The sequence below is a fragment of the Olea europaea genome, unplaced genomic scaffold, assembly GCF_002742605.1.
Source record: "Olea europaea var. sylvestris unplaced genomic scaffold, O_europaea_v1 scaffold74, whole genome shotgun sequence".
Taxonomy (NCBI): domain Eukaryota; kingdom Viridiplantae; phylum Streptophyta; class Magnoliopsida; order Lamiales; family Oleaceae; genus Olea; species Olea europaea.
In genome coordinates this window covers 205,995-220,172 of record NW_019265805.1, presented here as the reverse complement: position 1 = coordinate 220,172, position 14,178 = coordinate 205,995, and the positions used below count along the sequence as shown (strand labels likewise).

At 33.8% G+C, this 14,178-nt stretch overlaps 1 long non-coding RNA gene across 1 annotated transcript; it reads left to right on the top strand.

The window, feature by feature from the left end:
* The first annotated feature begins 10,574 nt into the window (after positions 1-10,574).
* Positions 10,575-13,678, top strand: LOC111391021. The gene is made up of 2 exons (XR_002702049.1): positions 10,575-12,098; positions 13,467-13,678. It is a non-coding gene; the product is annotated as an uncharacterized LOC111391021 (long non-coding RNA).
* The last annotated feature ends 500 nt before the right edge of the window (positions 13,679-14,178 follow it).

Genomic DNA, 14,178 nt, shown 5'->3' with positions numbered 1-14,178 from the left:
CTTGCTGCTGAAAATGATTATTATTATTCTCTATGGGCAAGAAGTGAATTAGAATTTGTTTTAGGTTGGTGGGTTTAATCCATCTAATTTTGAAATGTCCTTTTAGTCCTAGGACATGCATAAAAACACTGGGCAAGATACAGAGAATATAGGTTGGGAATTACTTAACTCTTTATGTCTAACCCGATATTAATTGCATTTAATTTAATTATCACTGGTTTGATACGAATGGCGTGTGACATCTCCAAGTGCGTCTTCTATGCACAACTCCAATGTTCGCTCACACTGGGTCGGTCTCTAAGTTTTTCTTGGCAATGTGTGGCAAAAAGGATCCATTGCCAAATGAAAGCTAGAGTAGATAACCCAAACTCTGTTCTAGCTTTCGCTGTTCGTACAATTGGATATTGATATATCAATGTGTTTTACTCGTGTTGCACAAATGGTACATAGACTTTTTACTCGTTATCGTAGTTTGTAAAGCTTGTTATTTAAACTGTAACATCTTTTTGTAGTATATAAAGCAGTTGAGGCTAAGTTTCTCGTTTAAGCATTTTTACTCATGCCCACCTTTTTTTATACTTCGGCCCCTTTTTTTCAAATTATGAAATCAAACTCTCCTCTATTATGGTGGTCCCTCTCATTCCACTGCCTTGTTCGCCCCTTCAATGGTCCATGTATGAACACATGATAGAAGTACTTGACACACGTTACTTTATGAATCAACTTGTCTAAACAAAGGACTAATTTTGAAAATCAAATTAATGAATTTCATTACCTATTGAGTTAATCAAATATGAAATGGAATTCGCTTTGCTTTTTTGGTCTATAAATACATGCTTTAATGAATAAGACAATGCAACACAAAAATTCGAATATTCGATCCGTTTCTTATAATTCATCTAAAGACATACCTCCGCTTGCATATCACCACCAAAATTCGTTGTAGAAGTGTACTTGCATGTACCATTACCACATCACTTGCCGAATTCGAGTGATCATTCACTGTTAAGTTAGGGAGTTTAATTATTATCGATTATAATTATTGTTATTTCACGAAGTTGGCATTGATCAATCTCTGTGGTGAGGTTGCCGTGGGAGTTGGAAGGGAGCAGGAGGCCCCGAGGGTGGGGGGTGGAGATACCCTAACCAAAATTTAATCTAAGAATTGTTTAGATATTTGTATTCTTGTAAAATTTTATTAAGGAATTGGAGTTAATGTAAAATTCGATTTTGCCTTTATATGCTTTATAAATAGGGGGCCGTGGTTCGACTTTATAATTATTATAGAGAGAGAGAGAGAGAGAGAGAGAGAGAGAGAGAGAGTGCTTTTGTAAACCTTCTTTTCATCATAGTGGGTTACTGTACCGACAGAAGAAGACGTAGTTTCACGTTGAGGCGAAACTCTATAAATTTTGCTTGCTTTTGAGTGTTTATTTTTATTTCTTCAATTGACTGCTCTTGGTAGAATAAAATAAGAATTTTTAATTCTCAACATCCACTTCATTTGTAACAGTTTTTTTGTTTTTGTTTTTGTAACGGCTGCTAATACCCCGTAGGCTGAGGAGCAAAAGGAGGAATCCGCCCGAGGAGGGGCTTGCGTCTGATTAGTTGAGGGGGGGGGAGGGGGTGTTCTCATATCCAATCCTGGACTTCAATGTAAAACAGACATCTAGCCCATTTTGTTTCTCATTTTTGTAAGAATGAGAATGAAAAATATAGTTGTTATGGACTCTACACAAGTGGCTCGATGTGACGGATAATAATCATATTTTTCATTTTAATGGGAAAAGAATGGAAAATAAACAGATTTACCAGATATCGTAATAATGGAATTTAATGTAATATACCATTAAATGGTCGTTGGGAAATTACTTCAGCTTCATCACCTTTAAGGAAACCAAATGTGATTATTACAAATTCAAGCAGATAACATAACATCCACTATATGGCATTTTACAGAAAAAGCTAACTGAAGTTTAAAAGCACCCAATAACAAATCTACTACTTCAATAATTCGAAAAAAGAAAAGACATATAATTACCATGATGATAATAATAAAATTAAAGGAACATACAATCATCAACGAAAACTTCGTTACATAATGTGGATGGAACTTTTGACGACGATTCCATCGATGATTGTCGGCACATCTCTATCTCCGTCCACATTTATCGATGATAATTATGTAAGTGACAATCATCGACAGTGCTTTGGTCATTAATTATGCTGTAGGGAAGCATCTTTTTACATCTTTTATTATTTTGAAGTAACTTAAGAAATCTTTGGTTTTTTAATTTTATGTTATTTTCAAGTTTTAATTGTATTAACAACATAATATTTATTTGTTAATATTAAATTTTAACTACTTTATTTATTGACGAAACTATCATAAAAAAATTTAGTTTGTCAAATATTAATGATCACTTACGGTATCCGGCAGAATTCGAGATAAAATATCATCAATACCGTAAGTGATTCCTAATTCACCAACCCACTTCGGTAAGCAGTTATTGATCATGATGTCTCTGGCAATCATTGACGTTACTTTGGTAGTTTATTGTTGACAAAAAAATTATTCTTTATTACTTCTTTTATTTTTCATCTATTGCTCAATAAATCGTTTTATAATTTAAATTATTTATAACATAACCAATATAAAACATTATTTTATAATTTTAGTTTGATTACTTATATAATTTTCTTCCTTTAATATACAATTTTAATTACATTATTTACTGACAAATCATCATCATTCAATTAAATTCGTTACAAATCTGAAATCTTGTATTACAAATTAGGAAATTGCTGCTCAAACAGGGATAAAATCCCGGGTTTCCTTGGCCCCCAATGCGAAACTGTGCGAGCCTTGCGTGATTGATGATCAAGAGCGGATGTCCACCTCGGCCTAGAATTGAAACCCAGGATTTAATCCCTGGTTTTGAAGCACTCCTCTACAAATTTTCGTGTGAAAGGAATGCTGGTTATGATTTGCTCAAGAAAATGAAGGTACTTCTCTTGGTTTCTTCCTTTCGTTTTATTTCCACGCAGTCATTCGTATAAGAATTAATCTATTTGTACAATGAGTTTGAAAATTTGTAAAGTGTAAAGATCCCAACAATTGAATTCAGAAACAATTTTTCAAATCAATGAATATGATGCTTGTCAACTCACACATTGTCAAATTCACTGTACAAGTAGCATGATTGTTCATTTACCAATATAAGTTCAAAAAGTTGGCCACATGTGCTTGACTTCATATCAGGTGAATGAGAATCTTTGAATTGTATAATACCGTGTTTATTGGAAGAACATACTATCCACCCCATTTTTTTCATTCAATGGCATCTTTGCATCAACGAATCAACATTCATTATGTGTTGGTTGGACAATATTGGTGATTATGGAAAAAAAAATTACAATATCCAATATTGTGAAAAAATACCTAGCCATATATCCGAAAAAGTTAAAGGGTCAAGGATTGAAAGATTAAATCGAAGTCGAATCTTTAATAACATATATGTGTGTGTGTGTGTGTGTGTGTATTTTTTGACAAAATATGTTATTTTTTCAAAATGACTTATATATAGAAATAAAAATTAATTAATAAACTTGATTACAATTAAATCTTATTCGATCCACTTCTAATATTAATATAAATGAGATAAAAAAATAAAGAAAAGAGTTAATAATTGAGTCGATTAAATATTTTTATGGCATTTTAGTTTGTTATTTTACTAAAAAATGAGAACATAAGGAAATTTTGAAGGAGGAAAAAAATCTGACGTTGATAATATTACTAGTTTTCTGTGCCTGCAAGAGAAACTATTCTACTAGTAGGAATGGCAATGACCCCGCCCCGCTGGGTAATTTCTCGCCCCGTTACTTGTTTAAGGCGAGGCGGGACTGGTCTCGTTTACGTACTTTTTTTTATTTATATTTATTTAGTTTTTGATAATTCATTTCATTGTCTCCATTCATTAAAGTGAGATAATAATATAGTTATTAAATTTTTAATTAATTTATTTATTTTAATAGTTAAATTATTAGAATATATTTGATAAATTAAGGTTCTTATTGTTTTCGTATTCCTTAAATAATCTTAATTGTCGTCTTTTAGTAGAATTAATGAAATTTCGCGAGATTTTTGATTTAAAGTATTGAATTCTTAAATAAATAAATAAGTTGGACGGAGGTGCGTGTTAACCGTACCAGCCTCGGGGCAAAATTTCCCGACCCGAACCCAACTTGAATAGTTGATTAAGTGGGTAATACCCACCTAGTTTGGGACGGGGCCTGCGGATATCAAGTTTAAAGGGAGTTTTTTGCTATCCCTACTCTTTGGCTTCATATAGAGAATTAGAGAGACGGAAGATAAGATATGTTTCAAAATGAATGCTATTGGAAACATATTTCTTTAGTAATGATGGAAAACAAAAGAAGATTTAATTAACTATGAAGAGACGACCATCAATAGTTTTGGCTTATGACTCCACACCTTGAAATAGTCTTCCACATATCTCAAGCTCTCTTTAATCCATATCTTCAGTCCAAAATTACTCTGATTTTGAATTTTTACCATTTTCAATCAAAATTGACGGCATCTTTTTGGATACTGGATTATTGACATTGCATATAGGAGTGGACGCTTTTTCCCAGAACTGGTGGAACCGGACCAGAACCATTTAGAACTGGCCCATTCGGTTTTGGATCTTCTAAAAAAATTTGATTTCGAGACAAATTTTTAAGAATCGATCGGTTCCGATTTGGTTCCCGATTCTAGTACGGGAACTGCGGGGACCAGACGGTTCTCATTGGATTTTTTCCTCTTTTTTTTTGGTAAAATATATGATTCAATCTCCAACACCTTTATAAAAAATAATTGGGTTCCTTCTTAATTTTAGACTCTTTTCCTTGTCCCTTCTTATAATTCCTTGATTAATTGATTTTCAAACCAAATTAGCATATTGGGTAAATCTATATCTAAATAAATATTTACAATATATAATTTCATTTATAAGATACGGAATTTTTATTTTGTTTTCACTTTGATTACCTGATTATTATTTTGTTTTCACTTTGTAAATCTATACCTAAATAGATCTTTGAATAGTATGTTTGGTTCTTCTATATTTTGTTAAAAGTATCACATTGGTAGCATTTTTAAAGTTTTTATTAGTGAACATTTTATTTTGACATTTTCAATGTAAAGAACCAGATCGGACCGAATCGGAACCGATTGGTTCGGTTCCGGTTCGGTTTCATTTCTAAAATTCCCATTGGTATTTAGTTCGGTTCGATTTCCTTTCAAATCGAGCCAAATCGGACCTCGCCCACGGAAATCGAACCAAATCAGATCGCGCCCACTCCTAATTGCATGTGCATCATTTTCAAGTCGACCTATGAAAGCGTCAACAGGTGATAGTGCTTTGGAACTATTTATGACGTCCAATTTGCAATGTTTTGGGCCAGTCCACATTTTATTGGTCGAACCGGTACAACATTGCCAAATTGTGCTCGTGGTAATTACAAAAAGCCCTAGAATTAAAATCTAGGGTTCAAAAATAAGATGAGTAATTTAACATTTCAAAAATCAAATTTTTTATATTTAAATATTAATTATATAAATCAATTTCTCCCCTCATCCGTCTTCTCTCTCCAATTCCTCTCCTCTCCAATTAATTGTATTCTCTCTCTACCCGTCCTTTCTCTCCACCGATCATCTCCATTTAATTATATTCTCTCTCCAATTTTCTCTCTCTCCTCTCCACCCGTCCTCTCTCTCTCTCTCTCAGAAAAATGTCGTTTCAGCACAGCTTTTCCTCTCCAATTTCTCCTCTCTCATCTCCACCCGTCTCTCTCTCTCTCTCTCTCTTCGAAAAATGCCGTTTCAGCGCGACTTTTCCTCCCCAAAAGTGCTACTGCTCATCGTGATTTTTTTTTTTTGTGGTGGTTTGCTATGGTGGTGTGGCGATGACGTCAATGCTAATCATGATGGTGGTGAGACTGTGGTGGTCGGGATGTTGGCGATGGTAATGGCTGTGATGTGAGTTGTTGGTGATGTTGGCTAAGTTCTAGGTTTCGATCTAGCATTGGGCAGGAGTACATCAGGGAGGAGACGATGTTGCTGTCGGTGCTCGTGGTGGTTCTGAAGGCAATGATGACAGTGATACTATTGGAGGCAGTGGTTTTCATAAAGGTTGGGGTGGTCACATATTATTTGTTTGATTGTGACCATTGAATTGATTAATCCGTGACCAATAAACAATATGTGACGGATGAAGATAAATTGTGGCCAATGTGACCTAAAAAATATTAATTTATGACCGTCTAATAAGTTGTGACCTTGTGATCTGTGACCGATACATAAATTGTGACGTATTAATTTTTGATTTGTGATCGATGAATAAATTGTGACATATAAAATTTTGAATTGTAACCGTAAAATAATTTATGATATTTAAAAATTATGATTTATGATCAGAAAATAATATGTGACTAACTAAATTAAGAATCTGTGATCAAATTGCATAGTTATGTGACCTTAATATATATAATTAATAAATTATATAATTAATTAATTATGTAGTTGAGGGATTTAATGTGTATTCAGTATTTTAGGGAGTTGAATCTGAATGCTTGATTTTAGGGACTAACTCTCTCTCTCCCTCTCTCTCTCTCTCTCTCCCTCCCTCCCTCCATATGGGATAATATATGGAATCCGGCTTTTGAAGGTAAATGGACGTTGATTTTTAGAAAACTAATTGATTGTTACTACCATATTTCTGATTTTTGCAAATTCAAACTTGTCATCTTAGTTTTGAAATCACCTATACTTACGCTAGAATATATGAAATTTTCCCTTTGTGCTTTAACACCAACCATCTTTGGTTCATTTGGATGTTTCTAGGAATGGTAATTAGCACAAAACATCTTTATCTTTTAATGTTATTGTGTAAAACGTCTCTATCTTTTATTTTTTTGGCACACCCCTACCTTCACCTTTTATTGCGCAAATCATCATTTTCATCAAATTTCTCGTGTAACATGATAAATATACTCCCTATTTAAATAAAACAATAAAAAAGAAAGAAAAATTAAAGAATATATTACAATTATACTCTTAAACTTTTTTTAAAAAGTGCAAATGAGTTTAAATAAATTATTAAAAGGGTAATTAATAAAAAAAGTCCATACATTTCATTATTATTGTGCAAAATATCTATACCTTTCATTTTTTGACATTTTCACCCTTATTTCATATTTCATTGCGAAAATCGTTATTTTCATCTATTTTCTCAATTAAAAGCTGTAAATTAACAAATATACACTCTTATTTAAGTAAGCTAAATAAAAATAAAAATAAAGAAAGATAAAGAACAAATTGCAATTATATTTCCAAAATTTTCAAAAAAAATACAAATCAATTTCAAATAAATAATTAAAAAAGTGATTTTTGTTTTTTAATTATTTATTTGAAAATTATTTGTAGTTTATTTTGAAAATTTTGGGAGTATAGTTACAATTTGTTCTTTATTTTTGTTTATTTAAATAGGAGGGTATTTTTGTTATTTTACAGCTTTTAATTGAAAAAATAGATGAAAATAATGCTTTTTGCAATGAAATATAAAAATAAGGGTGAAAATATTAAAAAATAAAAGGTAGGGATATTTTGCATAATAATAATGAAAGTTAGGGATGTTATGTGTTAAATAACCTTTTAATAATTTATTAGGATTCATTTGCAAAATAATAATGAAAGGCAGGGCAGGATAGGGTGTTGGCCCGTTCACGTACCCTTTTTTTATTTTTTTATTTGATTTTTGATAATTAATTTTATTGTCCCCATTCATTAAAGTGAGATAATAATATAGTTATTAAAATTTTAAATTAATTAATTTATTTTAAAAGTTAACTTATTCGAATATATTTTCTAAACTAAGATTTTTATTATTTATCATATTCTTTAGATAATTTTAATTGTTATATTCTATTAGAATTAATGACATTTCGTAAAATTTTTCATTTAAAGTATTGAATTTTAAAAAAAAAATTAAATTAAATTAAATGGCATGGGGGCGGGTGTTACCCAACCCGTCTCGGGACGAAATTCCCCTACCTGAATAGCTGAATAAGAGGGTAATACCCACCCAATTTAGAGCAGGGTCCACGGAGATGGGTTTGAAGGGAATTTTTAGCCATTTCTATCTACCAGTTGACATCATTTTCTTTCTTTGGCTTCAAATAGAGAACTAGAGGGACGGAAGATAAGATATGATTCAAAATTAATGCTTTTGGAAATATATTTCTCTAGCAATGATGGAAAAGAAAAGAAGATTTAATTAATTAACTACGAAGAGATGACAATAGTTTTGGCTTATGAGTCATGACTCCACACCTATGCTACACCTATTTGAGCAGCATTTTTTTTTCTTTAAAGAGAAGACAGACTACTGGATTATAGACGTTGCATATATAAAGGTTGAACCCCAACCTTGAGGGCCCCCACCGTCCCGTCCCGTCCCTAGAGCTTTGTGAGGGAGGTAAATCGCAGGATGTGCCCCAACAGGCCAGGGAACAAGAATTGCCTGTACACTGCGCTTATAAGGAGTCCAATTCCATGTTTCAGGAATCGAACCCCCACACTGCGACTGCCAGCAAGGCGTGAGATAACCTCACTCCTATCATTTGTACCACTAGACTATGTCCCGGAGGCAGACTTTACATATATCCAAGTAACCTTGTGGCTTGTTCTCCTGTTTGCGTGCTTGGAACATGCAAATTTGTGAATTGTTTCTCCTGCGAGACAAAGATTCCAGTGTGACGCTTTGTTTTCCAACGTGAGGTGCTTTAAAATCCTTCTATGTTTTGTTTCTTATCTTTTACATAATGTTCTATGCTAAAATTGACTTTGCACACATACTGTACTGGAATATTGAGAGAGAGAGAAGTTTCCTAGAAACATCAAACATCCAAAGGAGAGTGAAAACATCCAAATGAGAGTGAAACGTACGTTTATATATATATATTTGTAAATTTTCCTGAAAACATCCAAATGAGAGTGAAACGCACGTACGTTTATATAAAGTTTCCTAGAAACATACACGCGTCTATTTGTAAAGTTTCCTAGAAACATACATATGTCTGTGTATATATATATATGTGTATATATATATATATATATATAGACAGATAGATAGATAGATAGAGAGAGAGAGAGAGGCGAGTATCATTTTCATATTACCTTAAATTCTCTCACCAGTATCTTCTTCATATTCAGTTCTTCACTTCTCCTTAAATTCTCTCACCCAAGAATAATGTTATACTTTGATCTAAGACACGCTGCCCTCTTCGTTATAAACATATTGAAATCATATACAGCCACATCTTGGGAATGGGATCCATTTGGTATAGCAATTGAAAACTTCACTTGGATCAAGTTTTGGCTTCTCACTAGCTTTTTCCTTCTCTTCTCCTTCATTTCCATTGAAATCCCATTGACACCTCAAGTTGAGATAGGATACATACGCATTCAAGTCAAGAATTACTCAGTTTCCCTATTGGTTTGTTTCTTGGCCTCTCTATTCTTCCCACAAGATGTCTTTTGGAATATCTACCCCATAATTATGTTGCTTTCCTTATGCACTACATGTATCTCTAGCATGTGGAGGAGTTTTAAGCTGAGTTTTCAACTTCTATTGCCATCAATTCCTGTTCTTAACATATATATGACCACAACAATAAATATTGATGAGGAACCCGACATAGAATCGCAGGTGAGGAGACAAATTCAGCAAGATTAGGCCAAATGCAAAACTGGAGCTGAGTTAGTAATTAAATATAGTTATTTGGAAAGAACAATAATGTTTTGATGTAGTTTATTTGCCTCTTTTGTATTGCATTTCTGTTAGCGCATAGCAAATGTAATTCGAGGAAAACACAGTGTTTCAAAGCTTCAGATAGGATGAAAGAATCACCTCTCCAGTGATTTGTTTGGTCCCCACAAAGGGAGGTCAAGTTTTATTATAGGATGAAAGAATCACCTCTCCAGTGGTTTGTTTGGTCCCCACAAAGGGAAGTCAAGTTTTATTTTAGGATGGTTGTATTGCCACTATAATTTTTATTAATTACACTACATTTTATTTTGCTCATTATAGTAATTATTTTCTTAATTTTTTTCGTGGAATTCTTATTTTCAAATTTTCATTAGGTAGTACATCTCGTCCTTGACGATAATTTATATCAAAATATTTTGTTCTATGCTTTGAAGTGAGGGGAAAATATTTTTCTTACTTTTTTTTTTTTTAAAAATATAATGAAAAAATAAGTTGGTATACACTATGTAATAAAATATATAAATGACATACTATATACCTTTTTGGAAAATAGAGTCGAGATCTACTATCTATCTAATTAATTCTTGACATGTCATTAATAATTAATATGTTATCTTAAATTTATCATCATTAACCCACTAAATTAATGTGTCATGAATTAATTGTGCGTTTATTTGGAAGCTATTCGATTTTGGGGATAATTTGGACTGTCTACGCCATTAAGTTTGCGGGGTCCGACCACTCACTCACTCACATTCGGGTACAAATGGAAATCTCCACAAATTTCGCTGTGTAACTGTCAAAATTTTCACCAAAATCCTACTGATGAGAATCGCCTCCATGGTCATTAAAACAGTCCAGCTACGACGGACCAACATGCTTCTCCATCTCGATCTCCCTTGGTCTCGGTGTTGAACTCCACCGCCACCGAGGCTCCCGTAGCACCGGCGTTTCTACCTACATGCCACTCGATCTCGATTCCCCTTGATCTCGGTGGACCAAGTAGAACTCTGCGTGTTAGACTGAACACTGGGCCAAGATCTGGCCCTGGTGCCCCCACTGCCACCGAGGCTCCCGTAGCAGCGGCGTTGCGACCTACATGCCACTCGATCTCGATCCCCCTTGGTCTCGGTGGACCAAGTACAACTCTTCGTGTTAGACTGAACACTAGGCCAAGATCTGCCGCAGGTGCCCCCACCGCCACCGAGGCTCCCGTAGCCTCCGTTGGATGCAGTCGCAGTGGTAGTCACTTTCGACGGCTCCGAATCTTCACTGGTGGTAAGAACCTTGGGCCGCCACCTGCTGTATGAAAGTTTTTTAGATTTTTCTCAGATAGTGGAGATATTCAATTCAAGCCTCGCGTTGAACCATGGGACCCCGCTCCATTTTTATAAATAATGTCTCTTCCTTGTCTTTCGTCGGACGCGGATATTCTAAAACGGGCACAATTGGGATATTGTGATGTGCAAGGCAGCCTTTATTTGTTCTCATAAATTCTCAGCACTACTTCGTCCATCAGGCGATCGATAAAATATCTAAACCAAAATTCAACCTCCAACTATGACTTTTGACGTTTCTGGGTACACCGCAACCTCCAACCTCCGGCAACTGTTGTCGAGGCAGCTCCAGCGGACCCTCACCTCCAGCTTCGGCTGTTGAGGCACACTTGGTGCGGGATAGGCACCAGAGTTGTGCCACAACGGAGTGGCCATGGGATTCGGAAGGAAAACCAAAATATTTATTAAACTTGCCGAGATTAGTATTGGTTTCGAGATTGTTTCTAGAAATTAAGAACGTGGCTCCTTGCAGTCAGTTTAGAGCACACCACCTATGTTGCTGAATAAAATTCCTCATCCACATTGAAAGAGATTTCCTGTTGCTTAATAAGTTGTTCTGTGTCAAACTGGGTTGGTTGAATCCTGTCGTCCTCAAGGTGCTAATCTGCTGAGCAAATGTCAGAATCTAGCGATCCACATATTCATCTACGTAGTAACAACCTTCCAGGCTCGTTGAAAGTGGCTCAAAATGATTGAACCTCATCCAACTTGGATGCTACATGTGAGCTACATTTTGTTAACCTTGATGTATCTTGTTGGAGTCACTCGGTGAGGCAGAGCTGCAAACTAGGCTTGTTGGTGGAGAAAGTGAGGCGAATCTGTGAACTAAATTCGTTGACGAAGAAAGGCTCACCAAGGTGGTTCCTAGAAAAGGGACTATTGGGGTCGGTTTCTCGGGGCTATCAAATAATTATGATGAGGCCCTCAGGTATGATATTTTCACCTTTTGATCCTTGAAGAACTTAAACATAACTTTTTTCTCATAACTTAATCTTCTTTAATTTCTATACTAGGCAGAAATACACGAGTTTGAGTAAAATGAAAAAATAAAAAAAAAATAAATAGCTATTTTCTATTGATTCTTGAGGAAACATGCTCAGAGGACATAATAACAACTAACATAATTCTCAAAGATGAGGATTCCTATTAAAACAGGAAAGGCCCACATGTTTACTGTCATATCACATATTTAGGAGCCATGCTTAGTGCTGGACAAATATGTAGATTACTATGGAAAAAGTTTTAATATCTTTTTATTGTTTAATTAGTACTATAAATCGAGCTCATGAAAAATGTTGAGAGCTAAGAGCTTGTTTGAAAATGATTAAAAGTTCCTCAAAATGGATTTCTTTGGCAGTATTCTATAAATATGTCGTGAATTTGTGATGGTTGTTTATTTTTTAATGCTGTCTAATATTTTCTTTTATTGTCCAACTAACACATAACGTATGTCAATGCAAAGATGAGATTGGATGGAAAGGATAGGTTGGACTAAAATGTTCTTTAAATGTGTGTGATTCCACAAATTAAAAATTTGACAAAGATTATCATGGACTGAAACGAAGGTAAGAAAATATGGTTAAACTTTTTTGAGTTTCAATTAAATCCACAAATTTAGGAAATTGGCATGAGCATATTTTCTAGGAAAGGGAATCAACCCATATTGGTAAATGAATGACGAGTGGAAATAAAGCAAAATGAAGAAACCAAGGACAGTACCTTCATTTCTTTAGCAAATCATAAAGGTCATTCCTGTCATGCAATAATTTGCAATAACAAGATATGTTCCCACTGTCTACAAGAACCAGAGAACAAATGGTTTATTTTTGAGGTCCCTCAAATATCTAAGGCCTTAGGCCGTTGCCTAATTGGTAAGATTTGATGGGAAAATTGGTAAAAGTTGTGAATCCTACGAAATGTAATGTATGATTGAAAATAAATTTTGAAAAAATGAGTTTAGTAGATGATATAAACATATTTATGAGTTTTAGTAAATGATGATCAGGCATTTTCTTAATCATTAAGGCAAGTGTCAAATGTATAGATGGTGGGGTTGTCAACACTCGTGCCTTTCTTTGGCACATACCTTAAAGGTATTGACTTTTTGATAAGTTGAGGATACGAGGACTAGATTTAGTTGGAGACTTTGAATATGTTATACCCCTTTGAAGTCTTTATATCCATTTACGTTGTAGGGTAAACAAATCAGATATGTTTAATTTTAACTATTTAATCATATTTATTTACAATATTTAACATATTGACCCAATCTTTAATGCGTGGAGATTTGAGTTAGTTTCAGGAAATTATGAAGACTGATGGTTTCAGGAAATTATTGGAGTGTGATTACTTGTTCAATGTAATTTATTTTGGGAATTCAATGTAGATGTGTGTAATTTATTTTGGGAATTAAATCCCTATATAGTTAAAACTCAATCTAGCAATATTGATTTTGGGAAAAATATCTTAATAATTAATAATAAGTCCTGATATCTTAGGATAGATCGATCTTGGTCTCCGTATATTCAAATCGATTTTTTTCTCTAGTTCAGTATACGTAATTTAGTCCACAAGTAAAATAGTTATAATATGTGAATGCCAAATGACCCACAAGTAAAATTGGGTTTACTTCATTTGCACTCTCTGGTACTTGTAATTCACAAAAATGTAAGAAAATAATTTTTTCTATATCAAATATGAGTACAAGAGAGAAGTATTTAAGCGGCTACTCTATACAATACAATGAAACCCTAAAGTTGGATAAATCTTTTAAGCATTCAAGCATAATATTCTAGGTATGAAAGCTAGAGGCATATTCAATGAAATTATGCAAAACTTTTATACTTGAATCTCCCAGATATTAACCGTCCATGATGATACAGACTTTTCAAACATCATTGAAATCATTGCAGATTCTCCTTAAGCCTCATATTTGCTACGGTCTCTAGATTAATTCATTTAAATTCATTGAAATTAAGAAAAATATTAATGCCAATAATACCTGAAAA